General features: G+C 39.4%; 1 protein-coding gene across 2 annotated transcripts in view; it reads left to right on the top strand.

Annotated features, from left to right (window-relative positions):
- Positions 1-16,750, top strand: part of LOC110966537 (trafficking kinesin-binding protein 1-like) — a 165,709-nt gene that overhangs the window by 106,399 nt on the left and 42,560 nt on the right. Inside the window, exon 1 of one of the 2 annotated variants that reach the window (XM_022215930.2) lies at positions 13,123-13,246. The exons of the other annotated variant lie outside the window; for it this stretch is intronic. The gene's annotated coding sequence lies outside the window, so the exon portion shown is untranslated. Of the gene's footprint in view, positions 1-13,122; positions 13,247-16,750 lie in introns of those variants that run through there. 2 annotated transcript variants of the gene reach the window in all.

Here is a 16,750-nt window from a genome sequence, read left to right as displayed (position 1 = left end):
TTGTTAATGCTGATGATGGTATTTGTTATGTCAGCACTTGTGGGTTTACTAGAGACTGATTATCTTCTATGTTCAAAGAAAAATCCTTAAAAGAACAAATCAAAGGTTGCTTTTATGGATGAGGCCCTGAATATGAACTCATTTTACAGTACACTATAGTCAGTTGTTGAGAAAGAACTATCTGGACTCATTGTGAAACTTTTAAAAATGTTTTAAAAAATTACAATAAAAGATTTTTAAAAAATTGATGAAAGCTAACACACCTGAAACTGCATTACAAGAAGTTAAACCAACAATTAATTGCTGTTTTCTTCACTGTCACTGCTGTTTATTTCCATCAGTTACATTTGGACTCTGACTGTTCTTTGCCGGATCATTACTGGACTAATATGTTGGTTCATTGACTCTAACTACAGTTTATTCACAATTAATAATATCTAAGCTAAAACCTAATCTTTATTCTGTCTCATCATTTCTGACACACATAAATCCTCTGAACTAAAGTGTATACACACATGGACAAAATTGTTGGTACCCCTCAGTTAAAGAAGGAAAAACCCACAATTCTCACTGAAATCACTTGAAACTCACAAAAGTAACAATAAATAAAAATTTATTGAAAATTAAATAATCAAAAACAGCCATTACTTTTGAATTGTTGATTAACATAATTATTTAAAAAACAAACTAATGAAACAGGCCTGGACAAAAATGATGGTACCTCTATAAAAGATTGAAAACTATTTGACCAGAGTGACATGATTAACTCAGGTGTGTCATTTAATTGACATCACAGGTGTTTCCAAACTCATAATCAGTCAGTCTGCCTATTTAAAGGGAGACAAGTAGTCACCCTGCTGTTTGGTGAAAAGGTGTGTACCACACTGAACATGGACAACAGAAAGCGAAGGAGAGAATTGTCCCAGGACATCCGAAAAAAAATGATAGACAAACATCTTAAAGGTAAAGGCTATAAGACCATCTCTAAACAGCTTGAAGTTCCTGTGACAACAGTGGCTCATATTATTCAGAAGTTCAAGACCCACGGGACAGTAGCCAACCTCCCTGGACGTGGCTGCAAGAGGAAAATTGATGACAAATTGAAGAGACGGATCGTTGGAATTGTATCCAAAGAGCCCAGAGCAACCTCCAAAGAAATTAAAGGTGAACTCCAAGGCCAAGGTACATCAGTGTCAGATCGCACCATTCGTCGTTGTTTGAGCCAAAGTGGACTTCATGGGAGACGACCAAGGAGGACACCACTGCTGAAAAAAACTCATAAAAAAGCCAGACTGGAATTTGCAAAAATGCATGTTGACAAGCCACAAAGCTTCTGGGAGAATGTCCTTTGGACAGATGAGACCAAACTGGAGCTTTTTGGTAAGGCACATCAACTCTATGTTCATAGACTCAAAAACCAAGCATACGAAGAAAAGAACACTGTCCCTACGGTGAAACATGGAGGAGGCTCAGTAATGTTTTGGGGCTGCTTTGCTGCATCTGGCACAGGGTGTCTTGAAAGTGTGCAAGGTACGATGAAATCTGAAGACTATCAAGGCATTCTGGAGAGAAATGTGCTGCCTAGTGTCAGAAAGCTTGGTCTCAGTCGCAGGTCATGGGTCTTCCAACAGGACAACGATCCAAAACACACAGCCAAAAACGCCCAAGAATGGCTGAGAGAAAAGCGTTGGACTATTCTAAAGTGGCCTTCTATGAGCCCAGATCTGAATCCCATTGAACATATGTGGAAGGAGCTGAAACATGCCATTTGGAGAAGACACCCATCAAACCTGAGACAACTGGAGCTGTTTGCTCATGAGGAGTGGGCCAAAATACCTGTTGACAGCTGCAGAACGCTCATTGACAAATACAGAAATCGTTTAATTGCAGTGATTGCCTCAAAAAGTTGTGCAACAAAATATTAAGTTATGGGTACCATCATTTTTGTCCAGCCCTATTTCATTAGTTTGTTTTTTTAAATAATTATGTTAATCAACAATTCAAAAGTGATGGCTGATTTTGATTATTTAATTTTCAATAAATTTTTATTTATTGTTACTTTTGTGAGTTTCAAGTGATTTCAGTGAGAATTGTGGGTTTTTCCTTCTTTAACTGAGGGGTACCAACAATTTTGTCCACGTGTGTAGTAGGATGAAAATAATATTTTCTGGATAAAACTAAAAGTCCTTCGCCTGAGTCAGCTGGGATAGGCTCCAGCCCCCCCGCCACCCTAATAAGGATTAGACGGTGTACAGAGAATGGATGGATGGAAACTAAAAGTCCTGTGTCACACCAGATCGTCTATCTCAGTAATCACGTTTTTCTTAACTGTATTGGCAAACACAAGCGTAGTTGATGTGTTGTAAAGCTTCTAACTGACGACACATGTTGTGTTATACATAATGAAACAAAAACTAAAACAATAAAACAAGCACTATACAGCCTGTAAAAACAAATCTGTAATCATTTTATACATGTGTAAAAACTAAAAAAATAGAAAACGGTTCCATGCAGATGGTCCAGAATGTTTACTTTGGTGTGATTTTGGTCATGGTGGTAGTGACTTATTATGATCTGATTAGGTAGTAAATCGTGGACGCAAAAAACAAAACCTCTTCATGGCAAACTGGAAGAGTTATTTTTAGTGTCAGTGCTGCAGCTCACTGAACTGAAGTGAAGTTCTGCTGCTGCCTGTTTAAACATCTGGAGGTTAGAATGACTCGAGCTGAAGCGATCCATGCAAACAGTACGTTGTCTGTTCAGTAGAGGTAATGCAGGATGGATGTTAACTAGGTCAGATAATGATGCCACAAATGCTCAGAATTAATTTCAGATCCAAGTCAATGTGCTAATATTTCTTTAGCTCAACCTTACATTGTTCTGCTGCTGACTGAAGAACAGTGGAAAAGCCTGGGATGGTAGTGGAGAACTTTATGATAAAAGCAGCCGGACAGGACTGATTCATAGCGCGATTTTTAAAAAGACATCTTTGCCTTTTTTGGTCAGTCCTTGCAGGATTAACTCTGCAGTCTCACAGCACGTTTGGCTTTTGGTTGTGATGTCTTTTCTGTAACAACTATAAACGTGATATTTTGATTCTCCTTCAAGTCTCTGTCTCTCTGCCTCTTCCATCCATTCCTGCATCTATCTGTCCCTCTGCTTTTTCGTCGCTTTCTTCCTTCTACCATCCGTTCCTCCTGCATGCGGTTTCTTCTTTTCTGCTGAGTGTTATGAAAGCCTTTAACCAGGCTGCACCGTACAGTCATGAGCATCCATCAGCATCACGTTTCCACTCTACTTTGCTCTTGAACAAACATTAACTTCTGGCTGGTACAACACTGAGGTGATTACAGGAAGGGAAACCTCCTTTTGACCTGAAGGGTTTTAAAATCACAGCTTCTGTCTTCTCATTTTCCTCAACTTCTCCCTTTGTCTTCCTCTTTGCCTCTCTTTCCTGTAAAGACAGTCAGACTGAGACTCTGTGAGTAATGTCATCAGATCTGTTGTGTTTGACAACAAGCTGATTGGATTTGAGTCTGCAGGAAAACAAAGGACTTGTTGCTATGAGCCTTTGAGAGCTTTGAAAGCTGGAGGAAGTACGTCAGAGACAGTGAATGGACATGAAGGGAGATTTTCTCCTTTATTCACTATCCTTTTATCTAAACTTTGATCCACTCACCATCAACAGATCACGTCATTGAGGCAGCAAGGACTGAGACGTGCTTTAGTGATGAGATTAGCTCAACAGGACGGAGCAGGTCTTTACTCAAACTACACTTTTTTAACAGTGATTTGGGCTTTAGGTTCTCTGTGCTGGTGGTGCGTCTCCTTTATTCATCTGTAAGGATCAAAAACTGTATTTTAAACAATCCCTGCACATATAAGCAGTTTTTAGTTAATTAGATGTTTGTTCAGGTTGAAGTTGGGCAGAGTTGATGTGTGTGCCAAGTGGAGAGGAGGAGATTTTAACCAGGTTCAGTCTGGTTCAGTCTCCACCCTTAGGTCTAAACACTGGCTGTGCTCTGATATATATACTGTATATAGTACACCAGGTAAAGATTTAGTTTGTCCAAATGCGTAGTATGGCAGAAACACCCAGATGTCCTACTGCACCTGATCGGATTTTAAAGTTTTACAGTGCACAAACAGATGACAGCCCGCTTAATTTACAGCACATTATTTTGACAGAGCAGTGGATCCCAGTTGTATGGGAACTGCATGAAACAGCATGGACTTTGTCATGGCAGCTGTAGTGTGCACTTAAAGTTTTAAAAAGTATGCAATATGGAGCCTCACAGACTCCACTGACGTCACCGCTGTAGTTCTGGATGGACAGAAGGTCACAGGAATTCAAATGATATACAAAGGAATAAACGGACACCCTTTGATGGCAGCATATGTTGCCTGGAGACAACATGAATTTGGACCAGTGTTTGATGCTCTCTGTTTGTGACATTACAGGGCTCATACATTTATCCAAAGCCTTAAACATCTCTAAATCATATGCAGACATTTGACTACAAACATGCAGGAAATAATCACATTAGCAAGCAGCCAGATGCCGTCACTTACAAATAAACTTCCTTGCAGATTTTATCTCCTCACGCCATCCATGCTTGGTTTGTGTACATTTTGTGGAGGATAACTATGTTTATACAGAGTGGGCTAAAAATAGGCTTACACTTACTAGGTATGCTTTTTACATTTTTTAAAGACATCTTATTGGATTGGGGGGGGCACCCTGTATGTTAGTAATTTCGCTCTGAGCAGTCGGCATGTCCCTCTGCAAAGTGTGCCGATATGTGGACTAACAGAAAAGTGCATGATGGCTTTGAAAAGTTCTCAGTCTCTGGACTGTCCTGAGGGTGGACGAGGTCTAATCAGTAACACCGACGATCCTTTCTCTTTTTTTATTGTGCCTGAGAAAAGACCTGCTAGTTCTGAACAAATGTACAGACAACATGGAATGAAATGAAACCAAAGAGGGGGAAGCAATTTATGACATTCATCAACGTTTGTCAACGAGCAATACATTTCAACAGCATGGAAGTCTGGAATATGTTTTCTTTTTCTGACCATTAAATAATGCTGATCTGGCTAATTGGGACATTGGAGAACCCAGCATGACATTATACTGTAATAGCTTGTGTTTTTGTGACAGAAGTCTGTCTGATCTGATCACAGGCCTAAAGCAGTAATAAAATATGATTAACTGCCTTTAGAGAGCCAAAGTCTGGATAGTATCTATAGCTGATCATGTCAACATTAGCATGACTATTAATCAATAACTTATGCAGTGTCATCCTTACAGTTGTAGTATGAAGTAAAACATCTACATTTTTGTAATGTTGTATATTTCAGCTTTAAAAGTTACAATAAGAAATCTACAGCTATGGGAATAATCATTAGACTACTGTGACTACACTTTTCTGCCTCTTCCTTCACAGTTTCTCTTCTTAAAGTTTTAACGAACAGCAATTTTGTTGACTTAATTACACACCATTGTGGCTGCTGATTATCAGATTTTTTTTTTTACAGTTGAACTCCATCATATTGTTAAACATAATTTATTGTATGTGTTGAATTACTACAATACTTTTTCATATCTTAATTATAATTATTTAACCGCTATGATAAAATTCTTGCTTTGTAATGAAAACAGCAGGTGGTTTAATATTCATCAGTAAAGTTAGATGCTGCTTTCCCCCCTATACAGAAAGGGATAAACTGTGTATGTGTGTGTGTGTGTGTGTGTGTGTGTTTTAAGAGGCCTCTCTGGAGCTCCAGTTTAACTGTAACAGCTTGGAAAAACATGAATTGGAAACACTTGATGTAAGCTGAATGTTAATCAGTGACTGAGACTCACAGATGAATGAATTGAGGCAGTGTGACAGTTAACCACCAAATAACCACTGAGCAACTAGAGCCTTGTTCACTATTATTCCAGATCGACACAAAATAGTAGTTCTGGACTCATCAATTCAAAAAAGTTGAATGAAATGAAATAATTTTAGAGTAGTCACATTAGTGCTGCTATTAGCTCTATATAGTGAGTTTGTTTAGTTTTGTTCAGTCGCTCATCCTTTTTTTTTTTTTTTTTTTTTTGATTGGTTTTGATTGTGTCTGTTGTCATGTGCAGGATAATGGGGTATTGATTGGATCCATTGATCTTTAAGTGGCTGACAGGAAGGCTCCATCCTGGACTGACCCTAATTTACAACATCATCCAAACTTTTTTTGTCAATGGCATTCCTGTTGAGTTTTAAAGAGGAAAAATGCTTCATAAAGCCGACTTAGTTAAAGTAAGGTGATGTTTGTTTTTTTTTTGCATATACTGTAAAAAAAATTTTATTGTTAATATGTAAAACCTATATAGCAAACTGGCTGAAGTTGGTGACAAATCTGAGGGACTTTCACATGATCAGAATGGTGGGTAAATTATACTTAACTTTATTTAGTTAGTGGGAATTAAAGAGACATTTGAGAGCAGACTGAGCCCTTTAGTACTCTTCCTTCTTCTCAGATACCTTTAATTGAACAGTGCATGACCCCTTTTATGCTTTTATCCTGTTTAACACACAGCTGATGTGTAAACAGACAACAGAATAATGTTGACATTTCAGCTTTTATTCGTAGCTCGTGTTTGCTCTGGTCTGCTGATTTCTTTCAGCTTCATCCGGTGCTTCTGTTGCAGGACTTTTTGATGTTATCTCCATGGTGATGTGACGATTGTTACACATTTACATTTGACTCTTAATTTCCAAAGACTGAGCAGGAGCATGAACCTCATCCATCTGTCACTGAGGCGCTGACCTGTTTCTCAGGGCAGACAGGAAAAAAAACAGTTTCTATAATATGTCTCGGAGCCATTTTGAGCTTCCTTCCTTCTGGCAACGAGCGGCCCCCGGAGCATTTCATGGCCACGAACATTCATAGAAAGTTGTTTATGATCTGCAGAGTGTTTCCTGTGTTAGAGCTCCAGCTTATAGAACATCAGTCACAGCATACAGATACACTCTTCTACTACAGACAGCATGTCATCCTATATTGTCGGGTTTCTCTCTGTTATTGTAAGGTCTTGACCTGACTATATCAAAGCTTCCTCTTGTTAAAAGGAGTTGTTTTTTTGTTACCAAATGCTTGTTTAAAAGAAAATTATTGAATTTTTCTTTATATTTTGTAACACCTTACAGTAGAAGATGAATTATGTTGTGAACTAGCACTTTGAGTAAAATAAAATTTAATTTACATTTTTTGCAGACTTATAGCACTCTTATTAGAGTTATGTGACGGTAGGTGTTGGTTTGTTTGTCTGTCTGTCTGTTGGCAACATTACTTAAAAACAGACTAACGGATTTGGATGAACTTTTGAGGAAAGGTCAGAAATGACACAAAGACCAGCTGATTAGATTTTGGCAGTGAGGCGGCTTGTAGTTTAGATCCACAGATTTGTTAAAGATTTCTGTATCATTGCGAGATTGTGACACAGCGTCACTGTAACTATGACTACAAGTGAACACTGCATCAGCTGCCTGCTGACGATCACATGATTGTGATCCTACTACGAATCGATTGCTGCAGACTTATCGAGACTTGCCCGTCATAAATGATACAAGGAACAGCTGATTAAATTGTGGGGGTGTTTCTGAGTCTCATCAATTCCCGCTACGTGCCACATATTTAGCTCATGCAATTCGGTATCCATACATAATGTACACATGCATAACACACCTGTGCTCAACGCAAGGCCATTTTTTATTTATTAAAGATTTCCTCCAACAGAAATGATCCGACTGAGCAGCCTTGGTGGAGTACTGCTCTCTCTGAGGGCTCTTCTTGTTTTATAATCTTTCACTTTTCTGTGCTCTTTTTTTAAACCATTTTGATGCACTTTAGCTTGGTCAATCTGCTGCTTCCTCTGTTCTTTTGTCTGCTTTTTTGTGCTTTTTTGTGTATGAGCTATATGTTCCATTAGCCAGAACACGTGTGCATACAGTACCTATTAAAGCACTGAAACTGTACTGCCAAGGGTCAAAGTGCTCTGCTTTATCTGCCGTAGAAAGTAATGAAATTCCCTCCAGCAAGGACAAATCGGAGCACTCAGCTGCTGAAAAGTGCTGCATGCACATGTATTGTTAACTGATATATTGACTGCCATGGTGCTCAGCGGTGCGCAGGCTAATGTTTATAGAACTTTCAGACAATCTGTCAGTCTGGTTATGGGCTGAGGAGCACGTCCTGGTCCTGTTTCCTGCTCAAGGATGATATTCTAAAATTTCAGGTGGGTTAACTGACATTTAAGTGGAAATGCATTATGTTTATCAGTGCAGTGTGGTGTTTTTTATAGGTAGAATGATGATTTAGTTGATGCACAGAAGGTCAATTGTGGGCATTTCAGCTTCTTTGTGTAGTGATAATTAGCATTTATCCCTCAATTATTTAGAATCAGTCAGTTTTCTGTTAGCAAAGACCATCATGCTGTTGGTTTATTGAATATATTGGAACTCTAATGATGCTAGTTCAACACTGAGAGGCCAGAGCTTTGTACCGTTGTGAGTTTATTCTACATTTTCCTCACTGTACCAAGAATATTGTGGTGTCTTTGCCATAGGGCATGCATTAACTCCCTTGTGTGATGACATCATAACTTACTTGAATTCTACCAGATCACCAGATTGTGTGAGCCTTGGGATGTTTTTCATGTGAGCATATGTGTCATGTTGTGGATATTTAGTCTGTTTTAAATGCTTGATGTCAGAGGTTTTTACTTTGCTTGTGTTGCTCAGGATCTAAAGGTCAGAGGGAGGCAAAGTTGCAACATCACAATAGTTAGATCCCCTGAGTTGGACTTGACTCCGACTTTGTGGGGTGGATGGAAAAAGGTTTTACTGTTACTGTAGGAGGTTTGGGTGGTGCAGCTCTGGTCTGTTTGAGGAGCTGAGAATGAATATCTGTGGTCTGTGTTGTAATGTCCACATAGTTGCACAGTCAGGAGGAGTAACTGATTAACAGAAAGCATTGACAAACCATATGTTTGTCTTCTTGCAGACAAAGACTGACCAGGCTTTGTCTTTATGTGAACCAACGAAGGGGTATGAAGGATCATCAAGAGCAGCTAGGATTGGAAGAACAGAAATGACATATTTATATTCTTATTGGCAGCTACTCTACCTGACTGTTAATTTAAAACAGTGATGATTCTTGTTGGAAAATTTGCTTTTACACTTTATGAGAATAGATTCAGTATCAGCGGAGGGACGATGCTTCATCTGTTTGGATTTATAAATTAGTAATAACGGACAGGAACAAATTTGGCACTATTTTAGAATGAGGAGAAATCCACTGGATCAGTCCTATAGTAACACACATTTTTAGGCTGTGACGTAAAGAAAACAAGGCTAAAGAAATTATAAAAAGCTCCATTTACTAATGTGTCGACTCCATCAGCACATTGAAATCTTCCACTTCCACTGAACCCAACCCAGCTGTGTTATTTCCACCCTGTGGGAATGTTGTGGCCATAACACAGTAAAGCCTGATAATGTTGGCCCTGATGTTACTGGAATTTAGCTTGAAAATATAGCACTGTTTGCTCAGCATTATGGGTATATAATAAAAACTACATTCATATTGTTATCCTTGATAGCAAAATTGGAAGAAAACTGTTAAACGTGGCATATTCTGACTTGCACAGTATTTTTTGCGGAGGCTTTATTTTTTATTGCAGTGTTAGTCTCTGAAAGAATAAAACATCCACAGACTCTAGCACAATAAGCTGGATTCCTAAGGTATCAGTTATTTGCAGGAACAGAAAAAAAAGATTTCCTGATTTCCCCCAGCCTGGTGCTCACTTTAGAAACGTCTTATTTCGGTCATCAGAAACATTGAGGTCCTGACCTGTGGTGGAAACTGTACCCTGGCATATGTTTTGCAGTGACTGTATGGTTTGTTGTCATTAGCAACAGTGTTTGGGCATTTGGACGTCCTCTAACTTCTAAATTATGGAAACACTGTGACCTAAATTCCCACAATGCTCATAAGATCTGAGTCAGTAAGTCTAAGAGGAGACTGGGGTGGAAAAAAATGATGGTAAGAAATAAAACGATGGGTGTGGATAAATACAGGAGTGAAAGAAGGTGTACAGAGGTTTAGTTTAGGTGTAGAAGACAGAAAGTAGAGAACCGGAAGATGTGGTGAAACAAAAGCGCAGCTGTGCTGTTGTTGTTGTTTTTTTTTTAATGACAGAGTGAGTTGAAGTATCAAACGGCTCATCTTGAGGGTTGTTGTGTGCGTTTTGAAGGTTCAGCTATTAATAGGAACATGGCTAAGTTCCTCTGTTATGCTGAGCTGGCAGCCTGCTGAGGGATGCAGCTGTGTTTTACCCTTTTCTGTGTTTTAGCTTGTTGGCCAGGTTTCTTTTTATCATTGATACAGTTGCAGAATTTACATTCAAGCATTTGATTTGGACTTTATCAGCCAAACAAATGACTGTAACCATCACTCATCATTCCCATCCATGTGGTCCAGTAGAGTCCTCCACCACATACTTACACTTTAATACTCTTTTTTTATTGTAAATACCAGCAATTTTGCACCTTTATTGGACATACCTACAATTTTTGCACTTCATTTCTTCAACCAGCATGATTTATGTGTTAATAGCACATTCTTTTGTGCATTGTTTTTCTTATTTTTCATGAAAAGTAGCATGTGAGACACTGGATCCCTTTCATATCGCCCAGTCGATGAACAAAGCATCTATCTGTCCAACTGTCTGTCCGTCCAGTAGGTGTGTTCATCCATTCTAATGGTTTTTAAACATAAAGTAATCCCAATAATGGTGTCAAAGTCTTGTGGTTGTGTGAATAACTGCATGTAAAATCTGTGATGGGGTCGTCATCATGGAAACCTACAAAATGTGGCTTTGCAGCATGTGGTAACCTAAACCATGATCCTAGTTTTGGTGGTTAAACTTAACCAAACAAACAAGTAAATATTAACTGAAAAAAAAGCAAGTAGAAGTCAAAAAGACTCTGAGATCAAAGAATAATACTATAAAATTGGTCAGAGATAGAACTCAACTTCAAATCTTCTAGCTGAAAGCAGACTTAGATCTTTTACATTAATCTGAAGATTGTGCACTTTTAGGTCACTTTACTTGTTTCTCAAAAAATATGACTCTTCTAGAAGGCTCATACTTTAATGTGTTATATTGCTGTTTTGTGCATGTGAAAGGTCTACAGACTTCCAAAGGGGAAGGTTCACATCAAAGTGAGCTATTCTACTTCTTTCCTGCCAGAAAAGCCTCATTTATAGTTCAGACTTTTCTTCCATTACTTATCTGCATCACAATGTAACACATTTGCATGATGCCCACTTACTGGCAAATCTGACAACAATGAATGAGCAGCTTTTGTCATTATTATCCCACTAGGGCTGTTTCACGGTATACAACCAACATTACCTCACTTTCATGGGGCCGACTGACCAATCAGAACAGACTTGGCTTTTTAGGAGAAGCTTTAAAGAGACAGGAGTTAAAAAGGGGTAGACGGAGCGTGAGAAGAGGTGCTGCAGGAATGTAGCCTAGCCGCGCTAGACCCATGCTCTGAAGACGCAAGGGTCTAGGCACGCTCGACAGGGAGGGAGGCGGGCTAAAAGGTTGTCTATCAAATCACTCTGCAGCAATTGGGTAGGTATACAACCAATCAGCGCAACGAATATGCTCCCAGAGCGCCGGAAATCAGAGGATGCTGTAGTTCGGTGAAGCCTTATTTATACAGTCAATGGGTGAAGCTCAAGTATATTACAGACATGTTAACAGAAACATTATTCAGAGTCGGTGCTAATGGAGCTCAACGACTGTTGTCGTTTTTGTTGTCGACCCTGGCAGAGAATTAAATTCGTTGCCATGGGTTGTCTAGCGCGGCTAGGCTAGTTGTTTCCGGTTGTTTCTGTAAGAATCGTTGCGCCTCTGTCGTCACTTAGTTACGCCCGCCTTCTGACTCTACACTTCATGGTGATTGGGCCGGCCAGTTTTAGGAGCATCCAACCTCCAGCCTTATGGAGGGTAACTAGACCCACCCTGGCAGAGAATTAAATTCGTTGCCGTGGGTTGTCTAGCGCGGCTAGGCTAGCAGGAATGTACAGCATGAGGAAAAGGTTTTTTGCACATGAAAGTATGTAAACATTTTCTTCTAGACCCCAAAAATCAAATGATGACCCTGCAAACACACAATAGGGGCTTTTTCAACAGGGCCAACCAATACTTGCTCAGTAGCAGCCATGCAGTATTCAATAAACACTAATTTAGGCTGTTGGTGCTGTTGTACTAAAGCGCATTTATGCTGAGAGGTCTTTCAAATATTGTCAGAATATTAGAAACACCTCAGCATGATCCAGTCCAGTTTAACTTAACCATTTACACCAGTAGAATCACAGCCTGACTGGCAAAGCGTCAAAAAACGTCCGATCATAATCTGCTAATTATTTATTTCATCGCTGTTTAATTAGATCACATTAGGTTATACAGGTTTACCTAATCAGCTGATAACAGTGCAATCTGAGGTCAGACTATAATTATCTACACTCGAGCATGAGTTCTGCTTGCTGCCAGTCCCCCACCATGCAGATGAGTCTGCTATGGTGTCTATAAATACGACTGCTGCCCTGGTGTGAGTGAGGGAAACACACAGGGAATTTTGTTTACTCTGTTAGTGTTTCATTAATTATAAAGGTCACAGTTGTTGTTTTTTTTTTTAACAGAATCTTGTGTTATTGATGCATCATTTTGTAAGTTGTAATCAAAAATATGATGTAAATTAACCGTCTTTCTCTTCTCTCTTTCAGGTATGAATTTTCTCTTTACAATCAAGTGAGTGGTTCTGGTTCAGCAGCTGCCTCCACCTGTCCAGTGCTGCTGAGACCACCTGATCATTTTTGTCCTCTCTGATAATGCACTCAGGGCAAACCTGCTCCTGTTTTCTTGGGTCTAAGTTTTTTTCCATGGCTGGCCCTGTTTTGAGTCGGTAACCGCTCGGCGCCAAGCTGGACCCGAGGACTCAGACTCCCCACACCTGCTCCTCCGCCCCGCCCCCTAATCAGGAACACATATCTCAACTGCACAACTCTGGGCTCCGATTGGCCCGTGAGGAGGAGGAAGAAGAGGAGTATGTCAGTGAGGCGTGTCTCCCCGCCGCTGTCCACAAGTTCACGAGCAGCTACAGGGATGCAGAGACCATTACTGGTAATGTTGCATGCACACGTTCTAATCACTGGTAGAGAAACTTCCTGGAATCCATTTGGCTTTGTTGCATCAGCAGTGTGTTCATAGATACATAATTCATATGTCCAAAATGCTCCCCTTTACAAGTCCATCAAGTCAAACATCAGAATTGAACCCAGTTATATATTTACAGTAACACTAGTCAGCAATTTTTAATGGTTTTGGAGTAACGTAGAAGAAATACTGCATACTGAGTATGATAGCGCATGTGAGAATCAGTAAAGCAGACTGTATTTATATATCACATTTTACATGCAAATACGATTAAAAATGCAATGAAACAGTGTAAACAACCGTCCAACCCAACCCCTAATGTCATGCTTGAATTAAAGGACTCTAAAATGCAGGGATTGAGGAACTGAGAAAACGCTCTCTTATATAAATATATATGAGGAAACGCCAGATGAGATAAAATTAAACAAAATAAGATAGATAAAATAAATTAAATATCTGTTTTTGAAACAGAGATGAGACAAAGAAATAGAAGTCAAAGATGATAAAAAACAGAATACGAAATGATAAAAATGAAGTAATACACTGTACGTTAAACAGACTAAGTGAATAAATGGAGAAATCAATGAATAAGATTAGTTCTAAGAAGAGTATCAAATGTATAAATCTATCAAATCAATTAAAAGTCTCACTATACAGGTAGGTCTTGAGTTTTCTTTTTAAAATGCCACTGAATGGAATGAGGCTGTGTCGCTGTGAGAAAATGTCCAACTCTGTGACCCTTTCCTAATGTCACATCCTGTCAGTAAAGCAGCTCCAGGGGACCTCGGGCAGTGTGTGAAACAGAAGAGCTCTCACTGGACACTTTCTGCCTCTCATGTCTCCCTCTCCTCTCACCATCATCCTTCTCCCCCACTGAGCAGGAGGACACTTATTTCTTATCTGTAGCGGTCAGAATGTAGCAGTGGCCCATCTACCATCTGTTTACAGCCTGTCTGGGCCAGATAGCCAGCAGACACTTTTAATTTAATGGATATTACATGAAAGATGAATGAATATTGATTGTTTGTGTTGCAGGGCTAATCACACTGCAGTCTAGATTGTTTTTATTGAGAAACAAAAACTATTGACAGATACAGCAAGTGATAAATTCACCATCTTCTCCTGTTTCTCTTGCAATTCCAAAGTACTTTGAAATACAACACTGCTACCTGTTGTTTAGCAGGAGCTTCAGACCCTGAGGAACAATCAGGAAAGGAGGAGGGAGGTGAATACAACATGTCAGTAGAGACTTTCACGATGCCAAGCACTTAAACAGCACCAGAGCAAAGAGTCAGTTCAGCAGTGATTTAAAAAAAATGCCACTTTCTTACAAACTACAGGAAAAGAACCTCCCAAGGACACCCTGTCCAAGCCTTGAGCGTGAAGTCAGTTCCTTGTATTATATTGAACAGGGAGGTCCCTTCATTCTCTACTATATATAAGAGCCACAGAGGAAGGTATTAAGTTATCTGGGATACTGATGGAGTTTCTCACCTTGAATAATTCCAGACCTGCCTCTACTTTTCATCCATCCTTCTATTTAGTTTCTAAACCCACTTATTTCCCAGAGTCCTGCAGGACTGGAGCTTATCCCAGTGGACATTTGACAAGAGACAGGTTAGACCATGGAGGACAGGTCATCAGTCTATCACAGGTTTTTTATAATTAGCAGCAGAGACAGAGAGGAAATGTGGGGACAAGAGAGCAAGGAATGACATGTTGAAAGAGAGATGTTTACCAAAGCATTCTTTTACAGTAGTCAGCTTTTTTCTTTGTTTTTTGGTGTGTATGCAAAGAGACCGCTACATAAGTACACCATGTTTAAAGCAAAATGTTCAACTCTTCACCCATCACTGTCCCTTTAAACCTAGCCGTCCAGTCCCAGTGGACCCAGGACAAATATGACACCGATCAACCCTCACATTCTGCTTGTACAAGTGCTAAACAACAGCTAAACATCAACAGAAGAGAAATTAGTATTGCGTGTCTCTGACTATCCTGCTGGATGACATCTCCAACTACCACAATACGTTGATGGCTGATCAAGAAGTTGCAAAACTGTAGCTATAAAAATCTAACGCAGTACCAGAAAATTCACTGCCTTGTGCAGCAACACAGTGCTTCAGTGCTTCTGCAATGCTTGTAGCGCTTCCTGGAAGTCCTGTTATGCAACTAACTCAAGCACCATCTGCCATGACCGCTAAATGTCTTACAGTGTGTCTAAATGGTAACCTTTCAATTTGAATTTCAGTTTGGAAAAGAAGTCACAGGAAGTCAGATCTGGTGAGCAGGACAGGTGTGCTGAGCAACCTTTGATTGCTTTGCACAACTGAAATGAAAGTTTGCACATATGATGCAGAGGTGGTGCTCACCATCTACTGCAGATTCAAACTTCAAGGATTATTGTAGTGAAGTTAATGTAAATAGTTTCTGAAAATGCTCATCTGACTTTTAGTAATCATGAATACTGCACCTCCTTCAGGAAAATGTTTCTGAATGTTGTTGATGTGTTCAGTCGCTGTTTCTGGCTCCTAAAGGGCCTTTGGGGTTGACTATTTATGACAGTAAACATGATTGGCTCACATATAGTAAACGCAGTGAGTCTGTGTGAGCTTGTTTGAAATAAATGTGTACATTTTCCTGTTATTTCTACTCACTTGATAAACAATAATGTCCTCTATCTTTGAGAAAATGAAACTCCAATGAACAAAACTGGCTAAAAAAACATTAATTTTTCCTAAATCCTATCATTTTTACACTTGTGACTGACTGGCTAATAATACCTATATAGAAACGTGCCAAAAATTCCTCAATGCAGGAAAGACTCTGCCCTTCCTGGGTGGGGGCACTACCTTTCTGTTCAGTTCATTAATGGAGGGACATCCGATTGCATGCTGTTCAACCCTGTTTACATAAAAATGTTTTGAAGGAAAGTTAAAAGAGCACAGTATGGTGCCCTGTACTACAGTTAGTTGCAGCAGTTCTGCAAAGCATATATGAAGCGTACTAGATCCAGTTAAGTTTCAGTGTTGGAGAAATTTCACATGAGTTTTGGGTTTCTTTGTGTTGTGCTGCACGTCGCTGTCGCTGCTTTACGTTTCTTATTCTCTGGTGCTGAATCTGTGTTAGATTCACAAGGATTTCGTGTTGTTTAGAGTCTTAACTTGTTTTTCATCCATATTATAGGTATTAAGGGACAAAGATTTTTACTTGATAGTAAAAAAAATCTGAAACTTTCAAAGCACAGTCATTGACTGTAGCAGACAAAGTCACACTTGTCCTTGTCAGAAACAGACTGTCAACATACAGGAGGCAACAGTGCAACACTTGCAAAATCCAATGTTGAAATGCGGTGCTGTGTAATAGCTACAATAGTCATGTGTCTTTAACATATACAAGTCATTCAAGGGCAGAAGAGCTTTAGGTCAGTGCTGCCATCTGCTGGTATGATGGATTATTATAACAGATTTA

This window comes from Acanthochromis polyacanthus, chromosome 12, assembly GCF_021347895.1.
Source record: "Acanthochromis polyacanthus isolate Apoly-LR-REF ecotype Palm Island chromosome 12, KAUST_Apoly_ChrSc, whole genome shotgun sequence".
Classification (NCBI taxonomy): domain Eukaryota; kingdom Metazoa; phylum Chordata; class Actinopteri; family Pomacentridae; genus Acanthochromis; species Acanthochromis polyacanthus.
This window is presented reverse-complemented; position numbering and strand designations above follow the sequence as displayed.